Source organism: Durio zibethinus, chromosome 28 (genome assembly GCF_047325235.1).
Source record: "Durio zibethinus cultivar Kanyao isolate XHJ-2024 chromosome 28, ASM4732523v1, whole genome shotgun sequence".
Lineage (NCBI taxonomy): Eukaryota > Viridiplantae > Streptophyta > Magnoliopsida > Malvales > Malvaceae > Durio > Durio zibethinus.
The window spans coordinates 5597527-5616290 of record NC_143189.1 but is presented as its reverse complement, the minus strand read 5'-3'; the positions used below and the strand labels follow the sequence as shown (position 1 = coordinate 5616290).

At 31.1% G+C, this 18764-nt stretch overlaps 2 pseudogenes across 2 annotated transcripts; both read left to right on the top strand.

Annotated features, from left to right (window-relative positions):
* The first annotated feature begins 8 nt into the window (after positions 1 to 8).
* Positions 9 to 1819, top strand: LOC111280454 (inorganic pyrophosphatase 2-like; annotated as a pseudogene). The gene is made up of 4 exons (XR_016335003.1): positions 9 to 345; positions 437 to 558; positions 671 to 872; positions 1275 to 1819. The product of XR_016335003.1 is annotated as an inorganic pyrophosphatase 2-like (transcript).
* Positions 1820 to 5167: 3348 nt separating this feature from the next.
* On the top strand, positions 5168 to 7505 carry LOC111280453 (inorganic pyrophosphatase 2-like; annotated as a pseudogene). The gene is made up of 4 exons (XR_016335138.1): positions 5168 to 5960; positions 6052 to 6163; positions 6276 to 6477; positions 6907 to 7505. The product of XR_016335138.1 is annotated as an inorganic pyrophosphatase 2-like (transcript).
* The last annotated feature ends 11259 nt before the right edge of the window (positions 7506 to 18764 follow it).

Here is an 18764-nt window from a genome sequence, read left to right as displayed (position 1 = left end):
AAAAAGGGCTTCTTGTGGCCTGCTTAGTGCTTCCTACTTGCACCAAATAACCCCTTCACTTAATATTCCTTTGGCATAAAAAAAATCCGTTCGTTGCATATAATACCCCTCGCCTGTTACGTGACCTATACCAACAAGAAAACATTCAAACAGTAGTTGAGTTTTTCCAATCTTGTTTTGCATTTTGTTTGATTTTCATCCAGAGAGATGGATGCAATTGTTGTGGTTTTTAATTTTGACAAAACCATCATCGACTGTGATAGTGATAACTGGGTTGTCGATGACTTGGGTTTCACCGACTTGTTCAACCAGCTTCTTTCTACCATGCCCTGAAATTCTCTCATGGTAACCCATATCAAGCCCTCTACAATTTCTGTTTCTGTTGGCTTTACATTTATAAAAATTGAAACTCAGTGTTTGTGGTATAAAATTACAGGACAGGATGATGAAGGAGCTTCATGCCCAAGGAAAAACCATTGATGACATTGCTGAGGTTCTGAAACGAGCTCCTATCCATCTTAGGATCGTCCCCGCTATTAAATCAGCTCATTCTTTAGGGTACTCCTTTTTTCTATGCTTCTCCACTTGGTGTTTGATCTGTGACTATAAAACTACAGTTTGAAGCAATAGAAATATAGGGTGATCAAATTGGTTTGAATATTTTTTTCAGGTGTGAACTCAGGATTGTGAGTGATGCAATCATGTTCTTCATTGAGACAATTCTGGAGCATCTTGGATTGAGGGAATATTTCTCAGAGATCAACACCAACCCCGGCTTTGTTGATGAAGAAGGGAGGCTGAGGATCATTCCTTACCTTGATTTCACCAAGAGTTCTCATGGCTGCAACCTCTGCCCCCCAAATATGTGCAAGGTATTATATGTTTTTCATCACTAACATGAGATTTAATTTCATTAATATCACAATTGTAAATATTTTAAATCAAGACACCAAGCTTTTGTAGGAGGACCTAGATTTTTCATATTAAGTGAAAATTTCTAGAAAATTTTATTACTTGATGGTATTCCACGTGTACAGAGTCAAATTCGTCCAACTAGCTTGGAGTTTTTATTTATTTCTTTATTTTTTAAATCTATTTTCATTTTAGATATTTCAACTTCTTTTCTTGACCCCACTTAATCTATTAAAGTAATGGCTCATATAAGGTCGTAAACAAACCCAAGATCTTGACATGGGTCAAATCATATAAATTTAATGACAATCATGAAATAAGATGTCAACAATTTTAATTTTGGCTTCTGCTTTCTGTAACAGGGGATGATCATTGAAAGGATACAAGCTTCTTTAGAGGGGAAGAAAAAAAATCATCTACCTTGGAGATGGTGCCGGTGATTACTGGCCAAGTCTAAGGCTTGAAGAAGCAGACTATATGATGCCAAGGAAGAATTTTCCAGTCTGGGATTTAATTTGCAGGAACCCTTTGCTCATCAAGGCTGAGATTCGTGAATGGAGTGATGGTGAAGAGCTCGAGCGTGTTTTGCTACAAATAATCAACATGATTTCTGTTGAGGAAAACAATGATAACTCTGCTCAATTAATCTCTGTTGACTGCAAACTGCAAACGATTTCAGCATCAAACTAAGCTTTGCCTCAAGCTCTGTCAGTTCCTTAGTAGATTAGATGTTGGGCAGATCGGAGGCCAATGCTCATCTAATGCGAAGTTGCTCAAAAGGATATTGATTGTTAGGGCAAATGGCCTTTTTTTTTTTTCCTCTACTTCTGAAATAAATGTAAATAAACTTTTTCAATGAAAATATGACTGCAAAATCTTATCAAATTAAATTTACCAGTTTAAAGTTACGGGGTACAGACTATTATTGTTATTATTATTTTTACAAAAGAGCTAGTAACTTTGGAATGGGAGAAGGTGTTGTGTTTTAAATTTTAAATTAATTAAGTATTATTTTTTAAATATAATTATATGCATGAATTAATATAATTAAGTTTCAAATTAAAAGAATATTTTTATTTTTTTTTCATCACTTAAAAATCATCTGCCCATTCTTTTTGCACGTATACTTAAATTTAGATATATGTTCCAATCAAATTAGTTCATATTGGATGAATTATGCAGTAAGATTAATGATTTATTTTCATGATTAACATTTCAATACGAAGATTGCTATTCCCATGACCAAGAAGTTACTTAAGGAAGTTCCTATCAATGGAAAAATTTTACCTCTTTAATTGCAAGGTTAAGAATAGTTAAGTCGAGTGGTGATTGTTAAATTAATAATATACAATAGAAAGGTTGGACCACAGGTTGATTAACAAATCATAAAAAGTCTAAAAAAATTCCAAATGATTCTTTTTTTTTTTTTTTAAAGAAGTTACTTGGAATAAAAGAATAAAATATAAATATTGAGATTTAAATTTTAATTAAATATTATTTTTAAAAATAAATTTATAATTCAATTAAAATAAATTTCTTTTTTGCAAGTACTACATTGTAGCATAAATAAGTATAATTATTAAAACAAAAACCGAACCTATGTGTCAAAAGTTTTATTCTTTTAAACCCTGTACATGTTATACAGCTTTTCTAAAAATGCTTCTCTATCTGATTGTACTAGGCAAATTCCAAAGGTTCAATATTCAATATTCCTTGCACATGCTTTGATTCTTCTTTGATGAGAATTTTTCTCACTTTTATAAAAGACATTGTGGATATGAATATTTATGGTATATACTTATATAGATTAATTATTCTAATAATAAAGAGGTTAAGAATCAGAATAAAGCATAAATTTAAATATATCTTGATTTTATATGATCTAATTATTAGAAAGAAGTTGAAACTGTAATTTAAATTTAAATCTTATAAATTGAAAATGATTTTTATATGAAATATGATTATAAATTACTTGTCTCTGATTATATAACATAAAGTTTGATCGTATAAGAGAAAAAGTTATAAATTTTAAAACTTTGAACAAATTAATTTGATAATTCAAACAAATTAAGGGTGTGTAATTTTTTATTATAGATTGTTTTTTTTTTTTTTATTAAGAAGACCGTTTGAAAAAATAAAAAATAATTGTAAATATTAAAATTTGAGTTTCAGTTAGATATCATCTCTCAATGATGATTTTATAAATCAATTAACCTGAATTCCAGGTTTCATAAATCTGCTACATAGTTGTTCAATCAACTCCTCCCTACCATGACTTGGAACTCTTTTATGGTTAGTCTTTTAATTTATTTGCTTTTCTTTTTCCTTCTTTTCCAAACTTAAGAACCAGGGCTTAATTTTTTTTTATGTACAAAACAGGTTCTAATAATGAAAGAACTTCATTCACATGGAACAAAAATTGATGACATTATAGCTGTTCTAAAACAACTCCAATACATCCCCGAATCATCCAAGCCATTAAATCGCTCATGCTTTAGGCTATGTATACATTTTTCTCTCTGTTCGTGTATATTTTCGTTTTTTTTTTATTCATAAATGGTATTTCATTGGTCCAAAGAAGTAGGTGGCTACCAGTCCACAAATCAAAGAAAGAGCTTCAGTATTTCCTATACAATCCTTCAATTTTTTACATACAGAGCTAGTAGATGGATTATTCATATTTTTTTACAAATTTTAAAACGCAAGACTACGTTAAAACTAATGTCTGGGAAAGTATTTGTCAATGTTTGGAGAATAAATGCCAAGTTATGGAGAATTGCTCGCATGGCATATGTGATATATTTATACTTGTTGTTCACGCTCCTCTCGAAATTATAGTCTTAAAAGTTTTACCTCTGGTATGCCGAATAATCCAATCAAGCTCCTGCTGCCACTTTTGGATGTTGCAATCAAAAACACACTTCACTTCTGCTAAAACTAATTGCCAAACTTGCTTTGAGAAGTCACAAGAAAAGAAAAGATGATTCTTAGTCTCTTCCTCTTTATCACAAAAGTAGCAAGTGATTTTTGACATTTGAGTGCACTAACTCCTAATATTAGGTAGTGTGCTCAATCTATTAATAACCTCAAGCCAAGTAATAAAACTATGTTTAGGGAGTGAAGAGGAATCCAGACCAATTTATGCGAAACCACAGTGGGTTGCCTATCCCTGATCCAGTCCCATGTATTTGAAAGTATGAACTTGCCAGACTTTGATGCCAGCCAACAACATCTTCTTCTTCAGTGAAGGTCAGACCAGCCAACATCTGCTGCATATCCCTCATCTGTAGAGAAGCAGTGAGATATTGAGTCCAATCGTTTGTTGAGAGAGCAGATGCCACAGTTGCATTCTCAGGGATTGCAGCCTGTGATATTATTCCTCTGTCGCAAGAAGTAATTAAAGGACCATACACTTAATAAGCTCTCTGGCAACATTTCTTAGCTTTAGGAGTTTCCTTCTTGCCAACTTCAGTCCTACCGGCATGTATATTTAATTTTTCTTTCTGGTTTTCTCGCTAGAAAAAAAAAAAAAAAAAGTCGTATGGCACTATTAATTTTAGGTATGATTTGAAGATTGTATGCGACGCGAAGGTGTTCTTCATCGACACAATTTTGAAGCATCATGGCCTGAGGGAATGCTTTTCAGAGATCAATAGTAACCCAGGTTTCGTAAATGAAGAAGGCAGGCTAAGGATCTTGCCTCACCATGATTACACTCAATCTACTCATGGATGTCATCATCCCTGCCTCCCAAACATGTGCAAGGTACGTCGTTTTTAACTTGAAAATCATACTAGTTACTAACAACGTGAACCATGCATGCATGCATCAAATATGACTGAATTCTAACAGTAGCAGATGCAAGATATTTTTATGGAGGTGTCCATTTATTATAGTGGATGTTTACTGGGTGTTGGGCATTAACTGGCTGTGAGATGTGATTGGATATTAGATAGTGGCAGTAAGTGAAGGATTAAGGAATAAGGAATTAAGAAAGATATGTTCAAAAAGAAAATTTTGAAGGTCTCCAAAACAAAATTTGAAGGCGTCCAAAGAAAACACTTTTTATTTTCGAATCTGTGGAGGTGTACATGAATACCCGATTATACCGTATGCATCCGCAACTGAATTCTAATGTTTAAGTACACGTAATGAATCCAAAGCATGATTAGCTGTAAGATATATAATTATATGCTACTAATTATTTTTAAGTTATCTTCATTTTCTTCCCATCCTATTGATTAATGATTGTACTCTTTCTTAATAGGGTATTGTGATTGAAAGGATCCAAGTCTCTCTCATGCTCGTGGAGGAGAAGAAAACAATAATCTACCTCGGCTATGGGCTTGGCGATTCCTGTCCAAGTTTGAAGCTGGGAGATGGGGACTAAGCAATGACAAGGAAGTATCTCCCAGTTTGGGATTTGATTTGCAAAAACAGGAGGCTAGGAAAGGCACAAGTAAGCGAATGAAGCAATGGAGAGGAGTTTGATAAACCTTAAACCTTAAACCTAAACCCTTTCATAATTAACCGACACCCTTTTACCCCTGATCCGCTGACTGAACTTGATTGATCACATGGTTCAAAAGTCATCCATCAAACGGTTAACATTGCTTATACCAGAGAAATAATTTGCAAGCAGTTGTATCAGATTAGTATGTTTTGCGTAGGAAGCTTGCAGGGAAAACGGCTTCTTGTGGCCTGCTTGGTGCTTCCTACTTACACCTTATAACCCCTTCACGTAATATTCCTTTGGCATAGAAAAATCCGTTGTTTCAACCTAATAACATTTTTCTGCATATAAATACCCTTCCCCTGTTACGTGATTCTATACCAAGAAAACAACATTCAAAGAGTCGTCGAGTTTTTCCATTCTTGTTTTGTGTTTTGTTTGATTTTCATTCAGAGAGATGGCTGGAATTGTTGTGGTTTTTTATTTTGACAAAACCATCATCGACTGTGATAGTGATAACTGGGTTGTCGATGACTTGGGTTTCACCGACTTGTTCAACCAGCTTCTTCCTACCATGCCCTGGAATTCTCTCATGGTAACCCATATTAAGCCCTCTGCAATTTCTATTTCTGTTGGCTTTACATTTATAAAAATTGAAACTCAGTGTTTGTGGTATAAAATTACAGGACAGGATGATGAAGGAGCTTCATGCCCAGGGAAAAACCATTGATGACACTGCTGAGGTTCTGAACGAGCTCCTATCCATCCTAGGATCGTCAAATCAGCTCATCCTTTAGGGTACTCCTTTTTTTCTATGCTTCTCCTCTTGGTGTTTGACCTGTGACTATAAAACTAAAGTTTGAAGAAATAGAAATTTAAGGTGATCAAATTGGTTTGAATATTTTTTCAGGCGTGAACTCAGGATTGTGAGTGATGCGAACATGTTCTTTATTGAGACAATTCTGGAACATCTTGGATTGAGGGAATATTTCTCAGAGATCAACACCAACCCCAGCTTTGTTGATGAAGAAGGGAGGATGAGGATCATCCCTTACCATGATTTCACAAAGAGTTCCCACGGCTGCAACCTCTGTCCTTCAAATATGTGCAAGGTATCATATCTTTTTCATCAGTAACATGAGATTTAATTTCATTAATATCACAATTGTAAATATTTTAAATCAAGACACCAAACTTTTGTAGACCTAAATTTTTCATGTAAGTGAAAATTTCTAGAAAATTTTATTACTTGATGGTATTCCACATGTACATAGTCAATTTCATCCAACTAGCTTGGAAGTTTTTCTTTATTTCTTTATTTTTTAAATCTCCTCATTTTAGATGTCTAACTTCTTTTCTCCTCATTTTAGATATGTCTAACTTCTTTTCTTGACCGCACTTATTCTGTTAAAGTAATGCCTCCTATAAGGACATAAACGAAACCAATGATCTTGACATGGGTCAACAATCATATAAATTTAATGAAAATCATGAAATAAGATGTCAAAAATTTTAATTTTGGCTTCTGCTTTGTGTAACAGGGGATAATCATTGAAAGGATTCAAGATTCTTTAGAGGGGAAGAAAAAAATCATCTACCTAGGAGATGGTGCCAGAGATTATTGTCCAAGTCGAAGGCTTGGAGAAGCAGAGTACATGATGCCAAGGCAGAATTTTCCAGTCTGTGATTTAATTTGCAGGAATCCTATGCCCGTCAAGGCTGAGATTCATGAATGGAGTGATGGTGAAGAGCTGGAGCGTGTTTTGCTACAAATAATCAACATGAATTCTGTTAAGGAAAACAATAATAACTCTGCTCAATTGATCTCTGTTGACTGCAAACTACAAACGATTTCAGCATTAAACCAATCTTTGCCTCAAGCTCTGCCAATTCCTCAGTAGATTAGTTGTTGGGCAGATCGGAGGCCAATGCTCATCTATTGCGAAGTTGCTCAAAAGGATATTGATTGTTAGGCCAAATGGCCTTTTCTTCTCTACAAATAAATGTAAATAAACTTTGCCAATGAAAATATGACGTCAAAGTCTTAGCAATTTAAATTCACCGGTTTAAAGTTACAAATAAAAGATTATTTCTAGTTTTTTTTTTCTTGTAATAAAAGAGGATCGTAGCTTTGAAATGAGAGAAAGTGTTAAAATTTAAGTATCAAATTTAATAAATATCATCTCCAAAAACAACTATATACATAAACTAACAGAGTTAAGTTTCAAATTACATAAATTTTTTCATCACTTAAGAATCATCTGTTTATTTTTTTTGCACGTATATTTAAATTTAGATATATGTTCCAATCAAATTAAATCATATTGGATGAATTATGTAGCAAGATTAATGATTTAATTTCATGATTAAATTTCAATATGGAGATAGCTATTTTCTTGACCAAGAAGTTACTTGAGTAAGTTCTTATCAATGGAAAAGTTTTACCTCTTTAATTGTAAGGTTAAAATTATTCAAAGAAGTGATGGTTATTAAATTAATAGTATACTGTAGAAAAGTTGGACCAAAGGTAGATTAACAAAAGATAAAAGGTCAACAAAAAAAAAATCCACATGACTAATTTTTTCTTTTTAAAAAAAGTTATTTGGAATAAAAGAAAAAAATATAGGTATTGAGATTTAAATTTCAATCAAATACTATTTTTTAAAAATAATTTTATAAATTAACTGAATTAAATTTTAAATTAACATATCTCACTTTTTACATGACTTCAACATAAATAAATATAATTATTAAAACAAAAACCAAACCTATTTGTCAAAGTTTTATTCTTTTAAACCCTATACATGTTGTATTTTAGAAATGCTTCTCTAACTGTTTGTACTAGGCAAATTCCAAAGGTTCATATTCCTTGCACATGCTTTGATTCTTCTTTGATGAGTACTTTTTTCATTTTCATAAAAGACATTATGGATATGAATATATATGGTATATACTTATATAGATTAATTATTCTAATAATAAAGAGGTTAAGAATAAGAATAAAGTATAAATTTAAATATATCTTGATTTTACATGATCTAATTATTAGAAAGAATTTGAAATTATAATTTAAATTTAAATCTTATAAATCAAAAACAATTTTTATATGAAATATGAATATAAATTACTTGTCTCTAATTATATAACCTAAAATCTGAACATATATGAAAAGAAGTTAAAAATTTTAAAACTTAGAACAAAGTAACTTAACAATTCAAACAAATTAAGCATACCTAATTTTTTATTCAGACTATTTGTTTTAATTAAGGAGAATGTTTGAGAATACGAAAAATAGTTATAAATGTTGATATTTGAGTTTTGTCATAACGAATAAATCTGTGGATCTATCACTAGACATAAATTAAAAGAGTTGTCACTAATTTTTTTTGTTTAGATGTGATTGGCCATTTGACTAAATCTATCTTATTTAAAAAGAAATCTCAAGATTAACTTAGGTATCTTTAAATAGAAGATTCTAGTCAATGAAACCAAATTTTAGGTTTGAAAGTATAGTTGCACGTAGGGAAGGTTATAACACCCTTACAGTGCCCATCCAAAAAATGATATTAGTTTGATTCCAAGTTATCCGAGCTTTAAAATATATTTATAATTTTAACAATAAAAATTTTTCTTAAATTACTCCAATATATTGGTAATAATTTAAGAATTTTTTCTTACTTTAAAAGTATTCAAGGAGATTATTTGTCATGCTTTAAAAAAGTTTTGCCATCAAATTCATTTAATTTTGCTTGTAGAAGTAAATTTCTACAAACCTAGTTTATGGTCAGAATACCTTTCAATATGTTGATAAAATTTTCTATCAAAAATTATCCTCCAATATATTTATAAGAATTTATGAAAAAAAAAAGAAATATTATTTTATTTTATTTTATTCAAAATTATAAAAAAATTATAAGGCTTTTCAATATGTTGATAAAACCTTATTTTTGAAAATAAAATATTGGCCCTCTAATATATTGGTAAGGGCTTTTTAAAAATTATTTTTTTTTAAATTAAAATTTGTAAAGCATTCTAATATGTTGGTAAAGCTTTATTTTGAAAATAAAATATTGGTTCTGCAATTTATTGGTAAGACTTTTTTATTTAAATATGATTTTGTAAGAGTATTTTAAAAAACAAGTAGATAAATAAATGAATAAATAAATAAATAAGTAAATAAAACAAATAAATAAGATAAGCATATAAAAAATACCTCAAGTCGGCTTGGCTTAGTGGCTAAAGAGTGCGGCTGTAGGCACAAGGATCGACATGGCTCGACACTCAACTAGGACATGGCTTGGCTCAGAGCAAAAAGGAAATTCAGGTTGAAGGATGGGCCACACTGTAGGTTAGGTTGGAATGTGGTAAAATGCGTAGATCCCAGGTTTTTATGAATCCAAAAAATAGTGTTGTTTTATACAAGAATAAAACCCTTAAATCTCATTTTTTTTCTTTTTAGAACTACTGGAATCTTTTCTCTCTAACACGTTTTTTTCTCTGTTTCTCTCTCTAGCATTCAAATAGTAAATTCAATGGTGCCCAGAATCCGGAGAAAAAATTCTGAAAGCTGGCAAGATTTTTAATGCCGGTTGCTGGGAACTTCAACCCTTCATAAGAAAATTCAAAGAATTTTCCAAAAATTCCAAAAAAAAAAAAATCAGAAACTTGAATCCAAAATCCCCAAAAACCTAAAAGAAATCCAATTAAACAAGAGTTGAATCCTAGTTCCAAAAAAAAAAAAAAAACTAAACCAAGTGCAAAAGTCCTAGAAAATAAAATAAAGCTAAAAATTCAAAAACCCTTGTCATAATTTATAGATCCGTAGACTTACCACTAGGTATAGATTAGAGGAGTCACCACAAATCTTTTTGTTTAGGTGTGATTGGTCACCTGAAACAAATTCTTATTTGCAAAACTAGATTTTAGGTTTGGGAGTACGGTTATGTGTGATAAAGGTTATAACACCCTCACAGTGCCCATCCAAATGATAATACCAGTTTGATTTCAAATTATCCAAACCTTGATCATATTTATAATTTGTCAGATTATTTAATATTAAAAATTAATCTTAAAATTGTTCCAATAGTTTGATAGCAATTTAAGATAATTCCCTCACCTTTGGAGTATTTATAGAGACTAATGTCCTTTTCTAAAGAAGCTCCTCGTCGAATTTATTATAATATTTTATTCAAAAAAATTAGTAAAGTATCTCAATAGTTTGGTAATACTTGCTTTAAGACAAATTTTTCAATAGTTTGGTGAGATTTTATTGTACAAAGATTTATAAAAATTTTGTGAATTTCCTTAAGTCTCCCGATAGTTTGATAAGATTTAATTTAAAAACAATCCTTCAATAGTTTAGAGGAAAAAATATTCTATTATTTTTTTTTCTTTAAAAAAACTAATTTATAAAATTTTCTAATAGTTTTGTAGATTCTATAAATTTATTTAAAAAATTTTCTTTTTTAGACTTATTTATTTGTTTTTTAAACTTATTTGAAAGGATTTTTTTTTTTAGCTTTTTTTATTTTTGAAAAGATTTTTTTTTTATTTTTTGCTTCTTTTGTTTTCCAAAAAAGATTTTTTTTTTCTTTTTTCTGAAAACTAGCAAAACTATTAAAAGAAATATTGAAAATAAAATAAAACTTAAGAAAAAAAAGAAAAATTAAAAATAAAATCAAAAAATAAAATGAAAATGAAAAAAAGAAACCTGCGAAATGGGTCAGGTCTACAAGCGGATCTTCAAGTGGGTTATTGGGTAAACGCGTGATCTAAGGTATTCAAAACGTTATCATTTTGGACCAGTAAAAAAGCTAAGCCTTTATGCTTAGCTTCAAAAACCTTCTACCCACACTCTCTCTAACTTAAAAACTCTTTCTCCTCTCTCTAAAAACCTACATAGAGATTTAACCAAAATCTGGAAACTTCACCAGTTTTTGAAAATCTCATCAGAATCTCATTGAAAACTTCAAACTCCCACCAAAAACTTCATCAAAAAATTCATATGTTCTTCCAAAATTTTAAAATTTTCCAAAAAAAAAAGGATTTTTCCCGAATTCTCCAAAATCCCTCTAAAAATCTAAATATAATCTTAGAATCCCAAATCTAAACCTAGAAACTCTAGATCAAACCCAAAACTCCTAAGAATCCAAATCCCAGAAAACCAAATTTTTTTTTAAAAAACCTATTGCCCAAAAATTGTTTTCAAAATAATAACCCTAGTTTTTTCACTACCTTTTTTTTTTCATGTTCAATTTATAGGCCCTTTTAGAATTGATTTTAGAAAATGGACATAATCAATCCCAAGCTTGAATTTTGAGATTGGATTCTACTCGAGCGGGATTTTTTTCATTGATTTGATCACCATTGAATTCAACCATTATCCATAAATGATTCTGCATTAAAACCTTTGATTGATTGATTCGATTTCAGTTTCCATAATTTGTTTAGCCTTAATCAGGAAAAGGAAAGAAAATCTGATAAAAATAATAAAAGTAATGATAATATTAGATATAATAATAATAAAAATTATAATATGATAACCTAATATAATATAATAAAATACTATAATATAATATAATACTAATATAATATAGTAATATAATATCAACATACTATAATAATAATATAATATAATATAATATAATACTATAATAATATTATAATAGTATAGTAGTAATGTAATAATAGTATAATAATGTAACAATAGTGGTAAAAAATAATAAAAATTGATGCGATAGACCCCAAACACAGATAGGTGTCTACAGCTGCCCTTCTTTGCACATCACTATTAGATAGAGATGATGCAAAGACCTAGATACCCATTTTGTTTGAGTTAAATCAGTGAGTAAAACTGATAAAAAATGAACCGCGAGTTGAAAAGTGACCAAGATCAAGCTAGGTTGAATGACTGGTACAATGTCGCAAGTCAACAAACGACCAAGATCGAGTCAAGGTCGAAGATGAATGATTATGATGATGATGTGAATCTGGCTTGGACGATTGGTATAATGACACAAATCTAGAAGTGACCAAGATCAAATTGAGGTAAAAAAGGAATGATTGGGACAATGCTGTGAGTCTTAAAATGATCTTACCTGAGTCTAGATTGAATAATTGAGATGATACTGCAAGTCTGAAAGCGACCAAGATCGAGTTAAAGTCGTAGATTAATGATTAAGATGATGTCATGAGTCTTAAAATGATTTGACTTGAATTGAGATTAGATGACTAGGATGATGTCGCAAGTCTAAGAGTGATCAAAATCGAGTCAAGGTCATAGATTAATGACTAAGATGATGTTGCAAGTCTTAAAATGATTTGGCCTAAATCAAAATTTGGCTTGAATTGAAATCATATGACTAGGATAATGACGCAAGTCTGAGAGCGACTAAGATCAAGTCGAAGTCATAGATTAATGATTGGGATGATGCTGTGAGTCTTAAAATGATTTGACTTGAATTGAGATAAGATGACTAAGACGATATTACAAGTCTGAAAGTAACCAAGATCGAGTCGAAGTCATATATTAATGGTTGAAATGATGTTGCAAGTTTGAAAGTGACCAAGACCAAGTCAAGATCATAGATTAATGATTGGAATGATATTGCAAGTCTAAAAATGATTTGACCTAGACTGAGATCAGATCTATAAGCAATCAAGTAAGCAATAAGGTAATCATGGCAACAAATCTTGAATGTCATAAAAAATTTAACCAAAACATGATGCCTTAACATTTTTGAACTCTTTGAAATTTATTGTCTCTATTATGCCTTTCAAGTGATGCCATATTCTATTCATCCAAGATGCTCTCATTCAAGCCACCTTTCGGAGTTTTTAACTTGAACTTCTTTTTTTTTTGTTCAAACTACCCTTTCGGGTTTTCAACTTGAACTTCCTCTTTTTTCCTTTGTTTAAGTAAAGTATTTCTTCATGACATTGGAATTAATGGGATAAGGAAGCTCATCTCCATCCATTTCTGACAAGATTAAGGTTTCTCTTGAAAAAACTCTTTTTACAACATGTGGTCCTTCCCAATTTGGAGTCCATTTCTCTGATCATCATGTTAGCTTAGAAGAATTCTTTTCAATATCAATTCTTTTTCTTGAAATTGATCAAGTCAAACTTTTTTGTCATGAGCTCTCATTATTCTTTTTTGGTACAATTGGCTGTGGTAGAGTGTTGTCAATCTTTTTTTTTAATAAAGTTTAATTGCTTATAGCATTCTTGAATCCATTCAGCTTTTTCTAATCTCACTTTTCTTAAGACTCTCAAGGATGAGATTTCTAGTTTTACTAGCAATATGCTTTCATTTCGTAGACTAGGAAAAATGGAATTGCCCTGGTAGAAGTACATAAAGATGTCCGATAAGCATGTAAAGTAAAAGTTATTTTTCGTGCCAGTCTTTATATTTTTTTAATGTGGTTTTGGCACCCACCTATCTGTCATAGCCACCCTAATATTTTTTAAGGTTTTTGATTTTTTATATAATTATATTTGGTATGAGTCTATTAGTTTTTGCACCTTATCACAGAATTGTTTACAGATGTTAACAGAATGACCTAAAACTTTAGTGTGATACTTACATCGTTGATTAGGGATGTATTTTCCTGTATAAGTGTGTGAGGCTACTGGTTGTATCAACCCAACCTTATATAAAGCATCATACAGCTGGTTGAATGACATCTTAAGCTCTTTTACCCTTCTTTTGATGTGTTTTTTATCTTTGTCTAAGGCATTAACTGTATGATTGGGTAAAGGGTTTTTACTAATATTAGGTGCTGAGTTTGCATTAGCATCAAAACTTATTAGCCTTTTTTTAATCAGATGTTGCACTTTTTGCTTGACAGTGGATGATGGTATCATAGCATTTGAGATATGAAGGTTTAAGTTGTTTTGTAGGAACGGAGGTAATTAGGTGATTTTTGTAAAGCTCTTGATATAACTCTATGTAGCTTATGGGTATAGGATCAAAAGTGGGTCTTTTCCTTGTTTGTGGTTCACAAGCACTACTTGTTATGTCGATTGGATAGGCAAGTGATTGTGGCGAGGATGGATAAGAAGGTTATGTAGTTGGTTGGTAAGGGGAAGTGGAAGTATGATTTACAATGTTGTGATATATGGGATAGGTTAGTCGAAAGTAGTTTTTGGATTACTACCCTTCAAGACTCACAGCTTGAGTCTCAATTTTTTTCTTTATAGACACTCTTTTAGAAGACTCTTCTCCTTCAAATTTGCTATTTTTGATGGTATTTTTTATGATCTCTCTCAAAATCACTATATCAACAAAGTTTTTAGTCATATTTTCTATCATTTTTTCATAGTATGGTGACTTTAGAGTGCTCATGAATAGCACTGTAATTTTTTTTATCAAAGGAGGTTGTACTTGAGCAGCTACATTTTGCCACTTTTGGGCATATTGCTTAAAAGATTCAAATTTTTTCTTTTCAATACCTTGCAATGAAAAACGATCGGAGCCATGTCAATGATTGGTGATATTGATTAATAAAGGATTGGGTCAGATCTTTTCATGACTTTATGTAGGTTTCATCCAGTTACACATACCACTTTACAGTAGATCCAATCAAGTTGTCTTGAAAGATATATATGAATAGCTTTTTATTGCTATCATGTGCTATCATCTTGTGACAGTACATTGTGATATATGTGATGGGGTACTTAGTACCATCATACTTTTCAAAATTTGTTACTTTAAATTTGAGAGGTATCATTACGTCTGGTACTAAACAAAGTCTTATTGCATTCATGGATTTGTAGAAATCAATTCTTTTTACAGCCCGTAATCTTTCTTTAATCCTGTTCATGGCTTAATTAGTCTTAGAATTTTCCAAAGATGCAGTTGTTTGCAACTTTTCTTTGTCTTTTATGTTATCCAAAGTAGGGAGTTGAGTAGGTTCAGTTACCTTTTTGAAAAAAATAAAATTATTATAATTTTGGACATTCTCATGATCAAGTACATAAGTCATTCTTGGGTAGTTATAATTTAAAATGGTTGGCTATTATGGTTGAAAAATTAGGGTAGTTTGGGTTTGATATAGACTGAAACTTAGAGGATATGTTGATTCAATAGCTTCAGGTGAGGTATTTTCCTCTATTGCCTTTCTTCTATTTTCTTTTTCCAAAGCTTCCAAAATTTTGCTAAATTTTTTTTCAAGTATCTACTGAACTTTTTCTGTTCTTTCAAGATGATTTGCATTATCCTACTCCATTTTCCTGGCTTTAGGCTAGGTATTATACGAATGCATAGCTATTCTTGCACCTTAATACCATGATTTAAAATCAGTGATCATGTCATGACAATAAGTAACAATGAATGAATGTGATGCAATGTATGAAAAAAATGAAAGAAAAAAAAATGTTTGCCTTTTTAACAATTTCAACAAAAATAAACTTTCATTTATTCCACAAGAGTCTATTTTACTTCAAATCTAATACTGTCCCTCTATAGAAAGACCTAACTTGCTCATACTAGTATTTAGCCTCCTCAATGAAGTTTGGCAATCTCTATCAATGTTCTCCTGTTGGTGTGACTGAAGCTCTTAACGCCTCAGCCTCTTATGCCATTTCACCTACCTTGATTACTGTTTTGCCTATCTGAGTTGTGAGATGCTCTATGTATCATTGTCTTCATAACCCTTCTCTTTTGCTGAACCACACCTTATAAGATAATTCCTTGTGCTTTTTTGTGAGCATTTTAACATGGTTTCTTTGGTTATCCAACTTCAGTTTCAAGGTCAAAATGTAATTTGAGAGCATTTCATTTTCTTGTTGAACTTTAACATAATCATATTCTATTTGTGCACATTCTATTTTCAACTCTTCATTCTCATGAGCTAGATTCATGTTATTTATCTCTTTGGCCTACACCTGTATTTGTAATCTCTTATACGTTTATCACAGCTCTTTTAATTCCTTAAGAGCATCATCTCATTTTTGGATAACTTTTTAGGCCTTGCTATATTCCTTGAAAATCTTGTAGACTTGGACTTTTAATTTTTTTACTTTGTTTTGCCACTGTTCATTTTCTTTTTGAAGCTTCAGAAGTTCTTGTTTCAATTTCTCTTTCTCTACTTCAAGTTCTTTCATTTTAGATTCAGATTTTAGAGGCACATCATTTGACTCTTTAACTAGTAATGGTCTTTAGGTATAAATGCCACTTTTTGGCCCCTTTTGGTTCTCTAAATCAAATACCTCTAAGTGGCCTTATTAGTAATGGTACATGACTTACTTTTTTAGGCTTCTTCCAGGCCATGATCATACTATCAATCTTTTAAAAGGTTTTGAGCTCCTCATATGAACAATCAAATTGTTTGAGCTAACAAGTCATAGGAGTAAACTATTCATCTCTATACCGTCTCCTTACCATTAGTGGTGCATAACTTGTTAACCCACATAACTCTAAAAGTGGAACCCCTATCTCAGCTCCACATTGATACAACAAAGGTTCTCGATTCATCCACGGAGCTAACCATTTTACCTGACCGACTATGAGTTTTTGTAACAAACATTTCCATCATTTCTGGGTCTTTGCTTGTGGCCAAATGCAATTAGAGAACTCCCTAATTGGGACTCAACTATAAAAAAGAGCTTAGAAAAAATACTCTTCTTGCATTCGAAATGGCTTTTCATCCACATATATAGTAATAGTATGCAACCCATGAATCTTGCTTTGTCATTTTATCTACAAAAGTTCAGAGATCTGATGGTTTCTGCCAAGATAGTTACCCTTTTTTGATCTACTCAAATAGAACAACCATTTCTATCTCAATATGGCTTAAGACTTTAGGAAATATGATCATCCTATATATGGCTAAAGCGAACACATTCATTCTCTAATCATTATTCAAATTTTTAATAATGAAATCTTAGAGAATTTTCCCTGGAATACTCTTACGATCTTTTTTTTCTCGAATGTATGAATCTATAATCTTTTTTCTCACTCCCAAAATTTGGCTTAATTTCTTGCAATTTCTTGATTTGTGTTTTTTCACATATATTCTATCTAGATATAGTAGATACATACCTACTAAAGTTGAATACTCCTCTATAATTAACACCAAATCAACCTTATTAAAAATGAAGTAACAGTATGAAAGATCTCAAAATTATACCATCACTTTAATGAGTGAGTTATCAACATCCACTGATAAAAGATATGCAATATGCCCAAACTTTTGAAAAAAAGCTTTCTACCTTGAAGGAGTCATGCTAGTCTATATATCTGATAGGCTTTTCAAATCATTCTATTTGAAGAGCATGCAAACTTCTTTTGATAATGTGGAAATATAACCATGTGGTAAACAATCTCCTTTTTACTGCCTCTTTTTTAATTCTAGTTTCAAATTTATAGGTAAGTCACATTTGAAAAATATAGATAAGGCACAAATCTGACGTTCTGTAAAGTCCATAAGAGCTTTTGTTGAAATGACTTTTAGGGTAAAAATACTATGCAATTTGTAAGTATGTTTATAAATATGCACAAGAAGAAAAGAAATAAAAAGAAAACAAGAAAATTAGGTAATCACTTCAATAATAATAAAAAAAAGAATAAGCATCATATAGCAAGTAAGATAACAATATGACCTTGAATTTTGGATTGGCTAAAAAGGGTGAAAAGATAAGGCTCTACTTATGGTTGGGCTCTTAAAGTTAACTATATATGGTTTGGGTTAACTCTAATAGGTTTCCAAATTGTTCCTTATATCATTGTCCATCACAAACTAGTATGGCATCTCGATCCTTACCCATCATAGGCTACAAGCAGAAAGGGTTCAATTTGAGTGGACGTGTTTTTCAGACTCATGTGAATACATAAAATCTCACGAAGGCATAGATACTTCACTCTCTACTAAAGGTAAAGCTCGGGTAGATAGCTTATGTTATGCATATAAAAATGAATGATAGATAGATATATATATATATATATAACAAATAAATAAATAATTAAGCAAGCATATGCAATGAAAAGAAATAAATAAGAAAAATAGAAAATAATCTCAAATTTATTAAGCAAGGCTTAGATAATAAGCAATCATTGACCAAATTGACTTTCAAGGGTACTATAACCTTCATCACATGTAACCGAACTCTCGAACCCTATTCTAGTTAATAGACCTGAACCTATTCTTTTAGAGACCCTTAGTCAAGCTTAGGTGTTCCTTGAAATAATAGATTCCTTAGGTGGCCAATCGCACCTAAACAAAAAAGATTGCTGGCGACATCTCAAGTCAATGTCTAGCGATAGATCCCTGGATCTAGATATTATGACAGTTTGGCAACTCCACTAGGCAATTCAAAAGTCATGCCAGCAAATAAATTTGTGTTATCCAAAAGCCTAATAACATTGAACCTTTTGTATAGATTTTTTATTCATTCATAT